Source organism: Musca autumnalis, unplaced genomic scaffold (assembly GCF_047663935.1).
Source record: "Musca autumnalis isolate F117 unplaced genomic scaffold, ASM4766393v1 scaffold_1, whole genome shotgun sequence".
Lineage (NCBI taxonomy): Eukaryota > Metazoa > Arthropoda > Insecta > Diptera > Muscidae > Musca > Musca autumnalis.
In genome coordinates, this window is record NW_027411644.1 from 80,238,986 (window position 1) to 80,256,665 (window position 17,680).

The 17,680-nt window shown below is 34.3% G+C and overlaps 1 protein-coding gene across 1 annotated transcript in view; it reads right to left on the reverse strand.

Moving 5' to 3' along the window:
- LOC141402034 (uncharacterized) overlaps positions 1-17,680 on the reverse strand; it is a 1,128,858-nt gene that overhangs the window by 155,636 nt on the left and 955,542 nt on the right. The gene's annotated exons all lie outside the window — the stretch shown is intronic.

Sequence of the window (17,680 nt, forward strand, 5' to 3'; positions counted from 1 at the left end):
ATATAGACTATATAGTTCCACTCCTTAGGGTACCCCCCCCCCCATAAAAGTTCAAAATGTTTGTTTAGAGTCTGTTCGAAGATCCTTTGGAAATGTGTACCAATGTAACTCCTTGTGATCCTGTTTATAGCGATATTATATTTTTCGTGGGTAAGTCAATGCTTCCTTACATAGTGATCCAACTGAAATGACTAGAGGGTGTGCTATCTATCGAAAATAAATGACTCCCAAAATATGATTCACTTTCAAGATGGATGGACCTCCTCCATAACATACGTCCAAAAAGGACAACAAAATCTGGGTGACAACAAAATATTGGGGAAAAGTATTCGATTTCATATTGTCAATAGATGAAAGTTCAATTCACACAGGCTGAGGGTATATCTCTGTCGGCAAAGCCGACGAGTTCAAAAGTGGTATTAAATGGACATACTCACGTAGTCAGAAATTCATCTCTACACCACCTCAGGGGCCGAATGGACAACAACTGAACTTTTGCTAGTAAAATATACAAAAAATGTGTAAAAATAACCATTTCGAAACCACGCCCGTGATTGCGCAACTACTTCCGGTACATTCCCCATCAAAATATAAAGCTTAAGTGCATCTTAAGGGTTATCCGAAGATATTTTTTTAATTTTATCGGTGGTAGTTTTTGTGATTCTAATTACGACGATATTGATACAACGATTGCTTGCTGACGCAACGACCCAAAAGATTTAATAAACCCTATGGTCACCCACACCCAAAATTATATCCAGTTCAAAGATGTACCTTATCGGTCCATTCCTGCCTCCGAAAAAATTCAACGCTTTTGCGCTACAATCTAGTCTAAGGGCGCTTCTTGGATCGTGTTGAAATATGAATTGCTGTTAGTCGTTTTTATTATCGTTTTCATCTGTTTTTATCATGCCACCGTGGTGCAATGGTATGCACATCTGCCTTGTACATCAAATTTTCAACGGTTGCTAAATACCTCTCAGTGTAATGTTGGATACATTTCCTGAGTACTTCAGCCATGAAAATCTTCTCTGCAAATGGTATCTTAAGACACGCCGTTTGGACTCGGCGATAAACAGCAGGGTTCATATCACTGAGCTATTATGAATCGGGGTGCGCACATTGATATGAGAAAAGTCTCCCATGTCCCAACATAACAATTGCTTTGGACCTATGGAGTTTCTTCGACTTCTTCGATTTTAGCCTCTCAAAATGCACGAACTTCCATTTTTTTTGGAATTTCCAATAAAATACCGGAATTTAAAATAAAATATATTTGTTATAATTGCATCGTTATTTTTGTAATTCATTTCACCATATTATCGGCCACAACAACAAAAAAAGTTCTTGTAATGAAATCAATAAATTGTACTCGAACTCGTTAAAAAATTATTGTGCGCATGTGTGTGTGTGCAACTGCAACAACATATGTTGTTAAGTAAATGAAATTGAACAACCATTCACCATCATCATCGACATCGGCATTGGCATCAGCTTCGTCGGCATCATTATATGGTAAATTAACATTTTGGTTTGATTGTAAATTAAGCGGAAAAATGGAGAAAAATCTATAACATAAAAAACCAAACAGCAGCAACAACAAGAAAAACACTCTATAGTGGCCACGATAACATGACTTCAATGCCTGAGAGGTACATGTGAAGGCAACATAGTTTGTAAAGAAGGGGGTAAGGTTAATGCAAAAAAAGAAAAAAAAAACAAGAAGAAAAAACCTCAAAACATGAATACAGTTTCAATACTCTTTTCAGTGTGTACTTCTCACAACCATACATTTTGATAAACAGTTACGCCGCAAGCATATTGCAATATGCATGCATGTTTGTGCATGCATGCGGCTTTTCGGTTTAAAGAAAGAAAAGAAAACAAAATTAAAAAAGAGAAATAATATGTATCGTGTATAACCAAAATGTAAAAAATGGAAACCAAAATAAGAACAAGGAAGGAAATGGCTGAGGAAGTGTGATGGAGCTGAAAGGGTTATTGACAGGGAATTATAAATTAGGGGTTAATGACTGTTCTGCGAAAACCTCTGCAGTGCTTTATTTAACTTGCTTTGTTGTGTGTCTGTTTAGTTAAAATCTAGTATCTAATGTTTAACACAGTTGCAGTTGATCCATGGAAACACAATTTTGCACACTTTTCAGATTTGGAGGACAATACATGAATATTGGAGGACAATACATAAATAATATGGGTCCATTTTTTCCTATAGCCCCATATAGCTGTACCACCCGATTTCATCCAAATTTAATCGAAATCGGACATAAATGGCGGGATTGGTGCAGCAAATACCTGAAATCGGCCGAAGATATATATGGGAGCTATATCCAAATCTGAATTGATTTCGATATAATTTGACACATTTATTTTTAAACCGAATTTAGTCACACATTCCAAATTTCATCGTAATCGGACATATATAGCGTGTTTTTTGCAGGAAATATCTGAAATCGGCCGAAAATATATATGGGAGCTATATACAAATCTGAATCGATTTCGATATAACTTAGCATATTAATTTCTAGAACAAATGTATTCACACGTTCCAAATTTCATCGAAATCGGACATAAATGGCGGGATTGGTGCAGCAAATACCTGAAATCGGCCGAAGATATATATGGGAGCTATATCCAAATCTGAACCGATTTCGATATAATTTGACACATTTATTTTTAAACCGAATTTAGTCACACATTCCAAATTTCATCGTAATCGGACATATATAGCGTGTTTTTTGCAGGAAATATCTGAAATCGGCCGAAAATATATATGGGAGCTATATACAAATCTGAATCGATTTCGATATAACTTAGCATATTAATTCCTAGAACAAATGTATTCACACGTTCCAAATTTCATCGAAATCGGACATATATAGCGTGTTTGGTACAGCAAATACCTGAAATCGGACGAAAATATATATGAAAGCTATATCCAAATCTAAACCGAATTCGAAATAATTTTACACATTTATTTCTAGACCGAATTTAGTCGCACATTCCAAATTTCATCGAGATAGGATATATATAGCGTGTTTGGTGCTGCAAATACCCGAAATCGGCCGAAAATAAATATGGGAGCTATATCCAAATCTGAATCAATTTCGATATAATTCGGCACATTCATTTCTATACCAAATTTAGTCACACATTCCAAATTTCATTGAAATCGGACATATATAGCGTGTTTGGTATAGCAAATACCTGAAATCGGCCGAAGATATATATGGGAGTTATATTCAAATCTAAACCGATTTCGATATAATTTGACACATTTATTTTTAAACCGAATTTAGTCACACATTCCAAATTTCATCGTAATCGGACATAAATAGCGTGTTTTTTGCAGGAAATATCTGAAATCGGCCGAAAATATATATGGGAGGTATATACAAATCTGATTCGATTTCGATATAACTTAGCATATTAATTTCTGGAACAAATGTATTCACACGTTCCAAATTTCATCGAAATCGGACATATATAGCGTGTTTGGTACAGCAAATACCTGAAATCGGACGAAAATATATATGAAAGCTATATCCAAATCTTAACCGATTTCGATATAATTTGGAACATTTATTTCTAGACCGAAGTCAGTCACATATTTCAAATTTCGTTGAAATCGGACACATATAGCAGGTTTGGTGCAGCAAATACCTGAAATCGGCCGAAAATATCTATGGGAGCTATATCCAAATCTTAACCGATTTCGATATAATTTGGAACATTTATTTCTAGACCGAAGTCAGTTACATATTTCAAATTTCGTCGAGATCGTGTTTGTTGCAGCAAATACCTCAAATCGGCCGGAAATATATATGGGAGCTACATATATCCAAATCTGAACCGATTTTCGCCAAAAGCAATAGCGTTCTGCCTATGGCTAAGAAAATGATATTCCCCAATTTGAATCGGACAATAAATGCAATGCACGGACGGACATTCATAAGTCGACTTAGAAAGTCACTCTATGTATATCCCCAAAAGGAACTATGAGTCCATCTCGTTTCCTTGTGCATGTTACATACAAATGCACAAAGACATAAGAGCCCTTACCACAGCTTCGTGTAGGGGGTATAACAACCATTTATGGTGATTTTAATATTCACTTCCTTCCCTAATATCCCTCCGTATTTGACTTCAACGCTTTACTAAAGCATATCCACATTATAGTTATACATGTATTTTTCCTTCTATATAGAATGTCATTTTGTTTTGTTTATATTTATTCAAGAAAACCTCAATAAATACTTATATATTGTAATCAATGATGGCGATGACGACGTCGACAACGACGACGGTATATGATTTTTCATTGATATTTATTGAATCAACAACCAGACGTTCATATAGCGCTTTGCATACAGGGGCAGCAGCAACATGCAATCGGAAATGCAAAGTATTCCAGACGTTGGTGAAAATTCCATGCATAACTTGAGATATTATTTTAAAAGGACACAAAATATATGGGAAGCCATTGAAAAGCAATATTGTAAAGAATGGAGCAGACGAACAGAAGGAGGCCACACTGCACACAAATGAACCACAAATGAGATAAACTATTTGTAAAGCGTACACACACATATACATGGTTGTTACTATGCCATATATTTGAAGGTTGTTTTTTATAGTTATATGGTCAGAGAAGTGATGTTTTTACCAGTTAAAATACCAAAAAAGTATTTATTTTAAATATACAAATACCTGAAAATATAAAGTGTGTCTGCGTACTCGATAATTTGTAATAACTATTACAAATTATTACTGAATGTTGTTTTTTTACACAAATGTTCAGTAAAAGAGAATGAATTGAGAAACTTGTTTTGAAATTTTTATTACTGAGAACTTATAATTTTTACTGAAGGAATTTTGTTCAGTAACATTTTGTAGCTTTAGGCAGTTGTCAAAAGTTTAAAATATTCAAATATCATAATCGTAAATAATAATCAAATTGAAAATTTTTACTGAATGTTGTCTTTTTACTTTTTTAATTTTTTCATTTGATAGAGTATAAAATGCTTTACTCTCTAAATAGAAGTTACTGAGTAATATTTACTGAGAAAGTACAAGGACAAACCTATAGTGTTCAACTTTCCAACTTGAATGACAATTGTGTAGAAAATCCAGATTTAATTTATTTTCATTATCTTTCAGAAATTTTCAACTTAATTTTTCTCATCATTTCTGTTGTTTGTTATTTTTCTATATTTTTTAATCTGAAAACTGGTACTTCTGTTTTCGCGAATAAACGTTGCCACGTATGAGTATTGTCGTCAGTCATACGCTCTGTGTGCCCATTTGGTATTTTAAGAAAAATAGCAGAAATATATCGAAACGTGGACCTATACCGACGAATTTCAGTCAGAAAGGCGTTTTACCTCCAACAAGGACTAAATACCAAATTTCAGCTTTGGACATAACCTTCAAAATACCGTAAATCGGGAGGTACTGTTCTATGGGGGCTATATGAAGGCGTGGACCTTTATCGACAAATTTCAGGAAGAAAGTTGTATACCCCCAACGAAGACAAAGTACCAAAATTCAGCCCTTTCGGTATGATAATAAGTCTAAAACCTTAAAAATACCGAAAATCGGGTGCTACCGTTCTATGGGGGCTATATGAAGACGTGGACCTATACCGGCGAATTTCATATGGAACGTTTAATACCCCAAATGAAAAGCAAATACCAAATTTCATTTCGTTGGAGTATTGAGGCCACAACCTTCAAAATACCGAAAATGGGGTGGTACAGTTCTATGGCGGCTATATGAAGGCGCCTATACCGGCAAATTTCGTATGGAACGTTTAATACCCTAAATGAAAACCAAATACAAAATGTCAGCCATTTCAGCCTTCAAACTACCGGAAATCGGGAGGTACCGTTCTATGGGAGCAATATGGAGGCGTGGACCTATACCGACAAATTTTTGGGGGAAGGTTTTATACCCTAAACGAAAATTAAGTACCAAATTGCAGCCATTTCGATGTGATAATGAGGCTAAAACCTTCAATATACCGAAAATCGGGAGGTACCGTTATAAGGGGGGCTATATGAAGGCGTGGAATATTGAGGCCACAACCTTCAAAATACCGGAAATCGGGAGGTACCGTTTTATGGGGGCTATATGAAGGCGTGGACCTATACAAACAAAAAGTTTTATACCCCTAATGAAGACTAAGTACCAAATTTCAGCCATTTCGGTGAGATAATGAAGCTAAAACCTACAAAATACCGAAAATCGGAGGAACCGTTCTATGGGGGCTATATGAAGACGTATACCTATACAGACAAATTTATGGGAGACATTTTTTTTACCCCAACTTAAACCTAAGTACCAAATTTCAGCTATTTCGCTGGAATATTGAGGCCAGAGCCTTCAAAATACAGGAAATCTTGAAGTACCGTTCTATGGGGGCAATATGAAAGCGTGGACCTATACGGACAAATTTTTGGGGAAAAGTTTTTTTTCACCCAACGAAAATTAATTACCAAATTTCAGCCATTTCGCTGGAATATTGAGGCCACGACCTTCAAAATATCGTAAATCGGGAGGTACCGTTCTATGGGGGCAATATGAAGGCGTGGACCGATATAGCCCATTTGCAATACCAAACATCCTAAGAGTAATAGAGTAATAGAATATACCAAATTACAAAGCTCTATCTTGAAAATTCCGGACGGACTGACATGGTTATATCGACTTAGAATTTTACCCTGATCAAGAATATATAGACTTTATAGGGTCTCCGATGAATATGTCGATGTGTTACAAACGGAATGACACATTTAATTACACCGTCCATATTATGGTGGAGGGTATAAAACTCACCGGGCCGAACTTTTTATACCCTAATATTCTGAGCTAAGATGGAATAATTAGTTTTCCTTCCTGACCACAATTTTAGGTGGAGATATTTTATGACCACGGACACCCCTCAAAAGGTCCTCAAGCGGGTAGGCTCTTTATATGAGACAAATGTATATTTAAGTGTGGACCTATGTTGTACATTTTTGGTAGGGAAGTTTTGTGACCATTCGGAATCGCAATTGTCAAATTACAGGTAGTTCGGCCCAAAAATGTAGCTAAAATTCTGAAAATACAAAAAGAAACATTGGAAGGTACTCTTATATGTGGGCTAGGCCGAAACATGGACCTATATTGACAATTTTTTAGCAGAGAGGTTTGGTGACTGCAGAGAACCTCAAAAGTTAAACTACAAATAGGTTGGTCAACAAAGTTAGCTAAAACCCTCAAAATAGCGAAAATCGGGAGGTACCTTTATATGGGCCCTATATCAAAACATGGACCTATGTTTATCATTTTTGGTGGAGAGGTTGTGTGACTACTTGGAATCTCAAATGTGAAATGACTATATGATAACCTACAGCTAGTTTGGCTCAAAACAAAATACCGAAAATCGGGAGGTACCGTTATATACCAAAATATGGACATATGTTGACAATTTTACTGGAGATGTTTTGCGATCACTTTGAACTTCAAATTATGGTTCAAATCCACAAAATACCGAAAATCGGGAGGAAACGTTATATTATATATGAGTATCCTGTGCCCCGTCCAGAAGGGAGATAAGAATGTATGCTCTAACTATAGGGGCATACGTCTACTCCCTATTGCCTACAAGATCGTGTCAGGGATATTGTGCGAACGACTAAAGCCTATGGTCAACGAGATAATTGGACCATACCAATGCGGCTTTAGACCTGGCAAGTCCACCATTAACCAAATATTTACCCTGCGGCAAATCCTGGAGAAGACCCAAGAGATGCCGATCGACACCTACCACCTTTTTTCGATTATAAAGCAGCCTTGGACAGCCCGCTGCGTTCAAAGGTATTCCAAGCCATGTCTGAATTTGGTATCCCCGCAAAGCTCATTCGGCTTTGTAAAATGACTTTAACTGACACGAGATCCTCAGTTAAAATAGGAAAGAACCTCTCCGAAGAGTTTTGTACCAAAAGAGGTTTCAGACAAGGAGACAGCCTTTCGTGTGATCTCTTCAAAATCCTGCTGGAAAGGGTTATACGAGAGACAAACGTCAAAAGAAGTGGCACAATCTACACCAATAGCCGCATGTTACTTGTTTATGCTGATGATATAGACATTATGGGACGATCATTAAAAGAAGTAAGTGATACCTTTATGAAGGTCGATGGAGAATCTGCTAAAGTTGGTCTGGCGGTAAACGGTGCGTAGACCAAGTTAATGGTGTCGACGCGCAATGCGTCCATTGAGCTCGGACCAACTGTGGAAGTTGGTTCCTATAGGTAGTAAAAGACTTCGTCTGCCTCGGCACCTCCGTAAACACAACAAACGACATCAGTTGTGAAATAAAAAGAAGAATTGTATTGGCCAACAGATGCTACTTATGTTTATGTAAAAACAAAGCCACATCTCGTCAAACAAAAATAACGCTCTACAAAACACTGATACTACCCGTGCTGATGTATGGCTCCGAAGCCTGGGTACTTGCGCAAGCAGACATGGCAGTGCTTGGTGTGTTTGAGAGAAAAATTCTTCGAAAGATCTACGAATCAATCTGTGTTGACGGTGAATATCGACGTCGCATGAACCACGAGCTGTATCTGCTATACAACGACATCAATATAGTTAAACGTATCGAGATGCAGCGATTGCGTTGGCTAGGCCATATCATAAGAATGAGCGATGATGAACCCGCTAAAAAGGCGTATGAATACATGCCACATGGCGGTGCACGCAGAATTGGCAGGCCAAGTAATAGATGGCGCAAACAAGTGGATGATGAGATGAAAAGGCGCGGTATTCCGGAGTGCGAAGCAACAAATAGAGAGGAATGGAGATCTTTTCTTAGTTTGGCTTATGGAACAAATGTTCTGTAATGGGCCAGCAAAGTAAGTAAATAAGTAGTAATATTTATGAACTTATTTTCAAGTTATTATCAATAGTCTGCAGAGCGTATGATTAATGACACCACTCATACGTGGCATTGATTGCTCAGGAAAATGGGACAATATTTTTAAAATAAGACATATTTTTACATTATAACCACTCTATAGAAACTATAGACAATTATAGTTAAACATGATTTTATAGAAAATGTGTAAGGGAGAATTTCTTCTTCTTTAAAATCAAAATATACTGTTGAAGTTGTCGATTAAACAATTTGCTCTTTTGGAGAGCTTGCGAACCACTGTTGTCACAATTACCTCTAGCTTCTTCAACACTTCCATTTTTTTTTATAGGACAACAACATTAAGCTACAAGATTACCTTCCTTTATAATTACCATTTGGAGCGTATGATTGCTGATAGTACTCATGCGCAAAGGTGAATCAACATTGTAGACGACCTATTAAAATATGATTCAAAAATACAGATATGACTTCAAACGGTTTGTTAATGTACTCGCGATCTTCAAATGGTCTTCTGTGAGCGGAGTACCCTTTAAATGGTTCTTATAAATAGATTTCTAAACAGTTTAAAGACTTTCAAAGGAAGCTAAAAAAATTATGGAAAATTATGTCAAACCATTTTGGTCAGGCGATAAGTGTAGATGGCCAGACTTGACTACATCGATGTAGTGGGACAATATTTTTAAAATAAGACATATTTTTACATTTAAACCACTCTACTGAAACTATAGTTACACATGATTTTATATATAAAATCAAAATACTCTGATGAAGTTGTCGGTTAAACTATTTGTTCTTTTGGAGAGCTTGCTGTTGTCGCAATTATCTCCAGGTTAATTAACCCTTCCATTCTTTTTTGTTATAGGAACAACATTAAGCTACATGATTACCTTCCTTTATAATTACCATTTGGAGCGTATGATTGCTGACAGTACTCATGCGCAAAGGTGAATCAACATTGTATACGACCTTTTCAAAAGGAATTTATGGAATTTTATGGAAAATTGTGTCAAATTATTTTGGCCGGGCGATAATATAGATGATCAGATTTAACTACATCGATGCAGATTTCGATGCAGATTTCTTTCAAAACGGTATTCCTTACATACTAATTGAGGCTATAAAGTGTAGCCACCACGTAAAAATGCTGATGAGGCATATCAGGAAAAATGTCTAAAATTGTCTTTTCCATTTCAAAAAAATCAAAAAAAAAATGTTTGATACTGCATCAATGATTTTTGGTACATAGATTAAGAAAAAATCAGCATTCCAAATCTGTTTTCGTTACTAACTTTGATCGTTGCGCGCAAAAGATATGACCGTTTTAATTATGATAATTAGAAAAAATTCTAAAAAAATCGCGGCTTAATATAGTAAGCTGTTATATCCTATTATCGTTAACTGAATTCGCACCCCTTGCGATGATGCAAAAAAATCGAAAGGTTTCAATGGATTCGCGAAAAATTAAATTTGTTAAATAATTTCACGTATTTACAAACATATTTTTGAAACAATAGCGCTTATACTTACAAAAAATATTATAAAAAAATTATAGTAGCATCCAGACATTGTGAGGAATAAAATGAAACCTAAGTCGTGAAGTTTGGAGCTATAGCATTCATGTTATTTGCAAAACTACAAAGACAATATGACGAAAAAAATAAAAATCATGTTATTCTAATTTTATTTTTTATGGTTTTATAGGAAAGGTTGAAGAAAAATGTTTGAGTTCTTCGTCATTTTCGTCCAAATTTCACGCAATAAAGAAGATATTCCGTTGCAACAATGTTTTCGCTTATAGTTTTCCTATTGGTGAATATTTTTAGAACATTATATTAAATCACAAGGAATTCCAATTGTGGCATAACGTTAAAATAATGTTATATTGAATATTACAACATTTGAGACGCATATAAACCGCGTAATTATGAAAATGACATGATGCGCAGCCGATTTTCCAACACAGCGAGTCAATCCCTTTTATTTGATGTACAGTTTGTCAAATTCTACTTGGCGGCCACGATGTAGCATCTGCTGCATATTAAGGTGCAAAATACAGTAAAATGGTCATAATTTCTTCGAAGTTCATTTACATTTTATGCGCATCCGATTTCAATAATCACCATTAAAAAATACATCATTCTGTGTCGTTTCAATGCGATCCATCAAGAACCGTGGATGTAGCATCGCACTCAATTTTTAGAAAAAATCTATTATATCTCTGGATTTGCGAGAGTTTTTAAAAATCTGTTTTCGCGCAGTTTAAACACGCGTATCGATCTATTTATTTAAGTAGAACTGACACATCCAAAACGCGTTTTAATATGCGATATTTTCAAAATAATTTTTTGCAAATGTTCGAAATTTGAGGGGTATCATATCCGCCGATCTAGTGGGTGGATTTTTACGCGTCGTGGCTTGTTAGATTCAGAACGTAAAAAACTAAATTTACGCGGGTTTCCACGGAAATCGAATGACGTTTGTAAATTTTAAACCAAAAAAATAGGTTTTTGAGAAAAATTTACGCACAAAAATTTCGTGTTTGGGTGCAGATTACTGTGATCCTGTGAGGGCTACACCCTCATGTTATACATTAAAAAATGCGAAATCGCGAGTACTACAATCAAATAATAAGCTTTTAGGGAAATCCAGCTGCGCGTCCCGATTAGAGCAAATATTCAAAAAACCCAATTTTTCAGGTTACAAAATGTCAGCATCCGTTTGAGGTAGATACAGTGGATATATTAAAAAATCATACATTAGAAACTTCAACTCTGAAGTATACTCTTTAACTTATCCTTTGAGCATTAAGCTCTACATTGTGTTGTAAAACCACTAATTGGAAAATAACATAATGAAACTCATTTCCTTCAACGATTTTTTCCGATTTTTTTACATTAGTACGACCACAGCTTCCGCTCAAAATTGTATTTTAAGAAACCCCTCGGTGAATCGGGCTAAAACAGTTTATTTTACCGAAATGCGGTCAAAAGTTATGGTATAGTAAAACTGATCGCGAGTTGCAATACCCCATACCTCAGTTTCAACATAAGCTAATTTTCTACAAAAAGCTTGATATATGTATTTACATTGTGGCCTCCACCATGTAGAAGGGCATCTAAGCTCTGAAGGGTGTTGATATGTTGTTTTCAATATGATTTTGCATTAAAAACATTTATGATGTCTTTTTCCATGCTACTGCATTTTTCCAGTCATGGTATTCTTGTCCGGACTCATTTACATGAAATTATTCAAATATATTTGACTGAAATTCAAAGAGAAAATGTGAGTGAGAGACAGAGTGAAGAATGTTGTGCAGAAAATATGCAAAACCGAAGAATAGTTCCATTCTTCAAGTGGCAGATTGTAGCACAAAATTCATAAATATTTGATAACCTTTATGTGTTGGTTGGTGATTTCATTTTGCAACGATGTTTTCTTTCATTTTTTTTTTTTCAAAAAATTATGTAAATTGAAAACAACATGGTTTTTTGTTATGCATTATGCATAAATGTAAATGCATTCTTTAGTTGTGCTTTTTTTCTTTGTTTCGGTTTCTGTGACAGATGGTCAGTAGAACATTTGTTGTTAATGGTATAATGGAAAATAGTCTATTGTAGTTGCAGTATTTTTTTAATAATAATAAAACCTAATTAGAATACAAAATAGTGATTTTCTTAAATAATTAATATGTTTTTATTTTTCAATTTTAGTTGCATTTTCTTGAAGTCTTTATGTATTATTTATACCAAAGGGAATAAAATATATAATAAGCTAATAGCTTTGGTTGTTTGCTTGATAATGTGTCAAATCATGCATGAGACTAAAGTAGGATATTTTTTACATTTTAAATTATTTTAAAATATTAATTATTTGATATATACAAAGATTTTAAAAATAATAGCAAGTGTGGCGTATAAGTAGCGACAAAAAACATACGCCCTATTTCATAATTTACAGATTATGTTTTCAAATCTGCACACAAAAGGCAATAGGAATAAGTAAAGGTGACAATTGAAAAAAACACATTTTAAAATATCGTATTTTTTTGAAAATCTATTTTATGGTTTATTTTTTTATTCAGTATACGGAAAGTCAGTCCTTGCCTGGATTATTTACTAGTAAAATTTTAAATTGATTGTGGACTTTATTTTAAGGTCGACTTGCAGTACAAAAGATAAATTAGGAGCTTTTTATTCATAGTGATATATCTTTGAAGCGTTACATTTGAAGTTAAAATTTGTTCATAGGGTGCGTATTAGTACTGACACAACTCGTACGCTACCAATGTGGCGTATAAGCAGCGTTATCAATCATACGCCTGTACTTAATAATTTACAGGTTATGTTTTTAATGTGAGAAATCTAATCTTTGCCTAAATCTAAATCTTTGCCTTTTGCGTGCAAAGGGAATAATTTAAAAAAAAAACAGAGCAGAATAGCAACTTTTTTGAAAGTCTATTTTATACGGAAAGTGCTTAAAGCCTTGATTATTTACTAGGAAAATACTAAATGACGACTTACAGGACAAAAGATTAATTAAAACTTTTTATTCATGGAAATATGCCTCTGAAGCGTTAAATTTACAATGAACAGAATTTTTTCATAGGGTGCGTATTAGTATTGACACAACTCATACGCCACCAATCCGTATGCATAACTATTGCATACTTTTGTATTTCAAATTAAAAAAAAAAAAAATATATATTAAAATAAATAACTGATAAATCAATATTCATTAGTCTCATACATGATTGACATATCCATAGGCATTTTCCGGAAATGTACATAATAGCAAAAAATACAATGAAATTTAATTTAAAATAAAATATAAAAAAATGTGAATACAAACCAAATATGTATGTACATGTGTCGTTATTTAATATTGTTATAAATATTTTATTTTAATATTTATTACTTATATAAGTCTTATTATTCGTTTGTTATGTTTACAGAAGTATGCAGTAGTAATAATAGTACATTTCGATACATATATCAGTTTTTTAATGTAATTAAATTTTTTGTATTGTTTTTTTTTCATAAAATTTTCAAATGTCAAACTTAATAAAGTTAAAATGGATATTTGATATCGGCATTAATATACTTTTAGTTTTGCACACATGAAAAAGTTTTTTTTTTAATTTTTCCATAAGGTATGGAAAATTGACAAGAGCCCCAGTTTTCCAGATTAATTTGGAGAAATTAGAACGTATATATATAACGTATACGTACTGTCATTACTCATATGTACTGAAGCTAGATTCTTAGATGAATGGGCTCAGTTCTCTCCTCTATGGGAATTTCAAATTATATTTTAAATAGATTGATAAAGGCGGTTCTAAGATTGTACACACTATTGGAATTTTGCACAGACAATTCGATATTTTCAATACATTTTGACATAATAATCCAGGCACGATTATTGCTTGAAGAGGTTTCTAATAAACTGTTTGAAATATAGATATTGTACTTTAATATAAGGTCTAATTTTTTTCTCAAATCTGAGAGTATGGGTCTTAAGCTTGGCTTTATAAAAGTTGTAAAAAATCCACCCTTTAATAAAAGCTTTAAAAATATAATTTTAACGGTAAATAGTTTAAACATGCTATGATTATTGGCCAGAATATGGTCTCTAAACTATTACAAAAATTTACTTTTCGTGGCCAAACTGTGGTTTGGACCAAATCGTCTATCTCATTCACATCTATATAGCGTACAATAAGAAAGAGGGAGAGAGAAAATGTTTTAATCTGTCATAAGTTGCCAATATTTTGAATACATTCACATGTTTGTCTGTCCTCATCTTGGTCGACACTGCAGTACAAAACAATTTTTGGAAATTTCTCTAGAACCTAGTGTACGTATTAGAATCGGCATTACTCATACGCTTTAAATAACAAACATGAAATTTGGCTTTATTTAATGTTGAAGAAAGAAATATTTACATATAGAAATTTATGTAAGACTTAGAGGACGTATTAGTATGGACAATACTCATACGCCATAAATACAAAACTTGAAATTTTGCTGTGTTTAACGTCGAAGAAATTAAATTTTAAAGATATCGTATGAAAAAGAAATTTTGTCACGAAGAAATATTCAAATTTCCACAGATCCCTCGGTGCGTATTAGTATTGACAATATTAATTCGCCTTTAACTGAAAAATTTGTTTTATTTAAATTCGAAGAAAGAATTCTAATAATTTGTGCAGACTGGATATGAAAAGAGCATTTTTCAGTAAGAACTATGGAAATTTCAGCACATGAAAATAACACCTTTTCTTGAAGAAGTTTGGAAATTTCTATAAAGCCTAGTGTACGTATTAGAATCGGCATTACTCATATGCTTTAAATACCAAACGTGAAATTTGGCTTTAATAAATATTGAAGAAAGAATTATTTACATATAGAGGAGATCAAAGCTACCGAAATGTATTTTTATACCCTCAGCCTTTAGGCTAAAGAAGGTATTTACACTTTGATACGGCTAAAAATGTGCCTCATCGAAATAATGGTTTTAGACCCCAAGTATGTTTGTACGATATCCGTTTCAGACAATTTTGAGTAGATCTAGCAATGTCCGTCCGTCTGTCTGTCTGTCTGGCTGGCTGGTGCGCACGATAACTCTCGAACGGATCAATCGATTCGGTTCAAATTTTGGGTATCGAAATATTTTGTCCAGATTCGATTTAAGTTCGAAGATGGGCCATATAGGTCCACTCCTTCAGGTACCTCCCCCACAAATGTTCAAAAATTGTCGCAAAACTTGTGCGCATGATAGCTCTTGTAGGGAATAACCGATTTGGTCCATACTTTGCACATCGTGTAATTTCTACCAAACTTAGATTAGGTTCCAATATGGACTCAATCGGTCCACTCCTTCCGGTACCTCCCACACAAAATTTCGGAAAAGTTTAGTTTAGGACCTGGTCTCGGATCGCTTTGATTTTTGTTTACGCAAGTTGTATTCGCTGTCCTCTATACGACGCTGTAAGTTTCATTAGGGGCAAGTCCATACTTCCTGAGAAAATAGCCTGAAAGTTACAAAAAACCCTATGACACCGTGTGTAGTGGTTGGAGCGCAAGATAACTCTCGAACGGATCTGCCGATTCGGTCCAAAATTTGGCTTTCGTAATATTTTGTCCAAACTTAGTTCAAGTTCGAAGATGGATTATATCGGTCCACTCCTTCCGGTACCTCCCCCACAAAAGTTCGAAAATGTCCGAAAATTTGTGCGTACGATAACTCTTGAAGGGGGTAATTTGGTCCATACATTGCACATTATGAAATTTCTATCAGTCTTAGATGAGGTTCCAATATGGACTCAATCGGTAAACTCATTCGAGTACCTCGCACACAAAATTACGGAAAAGTTCAGTTTAGGACCTGCTCTCGAATCGCCTTGGTTTTTGTTGTAACATCTTGTATTCACTGTCCCCTATACGAAGGTACACACAGAGAAGAGATATTGTTGGAACAATCATATTCTAAGAGCAAAATACTGTATTTTAAAAATCTGAAAATATATATTGTTGTTTCAACCACATATTTTTTATTAGCAAACATGATGACACAAAATATATTGTTGCGCCAACAATACATATTTTAAGAATTTTAAAATACACTATTTTGCTCTTAGAATATGATTGTTCCAACAATATTTTTTCTCTGCGTGTACAAGTTTCCTCAGGGGAAAGTCCATACTTCCTAAAAAATAGCCTGAAAGTTTAAAAACAAAGTGCAAGATAATTCTCGAACGGATATGCCGATTCCGGCCAAAATTTGGCCTTCGTAATATTGTTTCCAAACTTAGTTTAAGTCAACAACATTTTTGTCGGTTCATACTACAAAAATTTTGAAACACCCTAAATACATAAGTTTTTGGTGAAAAAAGTGTTTCAATTTGCACAGGCTGAGGGCAAAGCTAACTGATACTTTTTTACTTGTTAATATTGTGTTCGTTGTGTCCATAGATATCAGGATCCAATTTCGCCAAAATGCATTGATGAATAAGTAATGACTGTGTCTACTTTCTTTTTGTCACAGGCTTTGTCGACAAAGACGGAATGTAGATTCTGGTAGGCCTATTGGTGACGATAATTGTCACCCGCCTTCTATTCCTAATTTAAGCTTTTATTGCATTTAAATCATTCTAAATTACAAGAAACCTATGGTGAGACAGATCGAGTGGATTGGTCACGGAGCTTTTCAATTTTGTTCCATCTGTCCTGATAACTTCTTCATCTCTCTGGAATGTTCTATTGGAATGTCTATTGGTGACGATAATAGTCACCCACCTTCTATGCCTAATTTAATATTTTCTTGCATATAAATCATTCTAAATTACAAGAAACCTATGGTGAGACAGATCAAGTGGGTTGGTCACGAAACTTTTCAATTTTTTTCCATCTGTCCTGATAACTTCTTCATTTCTCTGGAACGTTCTATTGGAATGCCTATTGGTGACAATAATAGTCATCCGCCTTCTATGCATTAATTAATATTTTATTACATTTAAACTTACAGGAAATCTATGGTGAGACAGATCAAGTGGATCTATTAGAAAGAGCACAAAAAAGACCGAAGTGTTTGTGGAACATTTATGAAGCGGGACAATAGTAGGTTGTACAACGAAAATAAAAAATAAATAAAGCTTTTTTCATATTTAATTCCAATAGGAGGCGTATTAGTATTGACAGTAGTCATACGCCGCAGGCATATAAATTCACATTTTGGTTAATT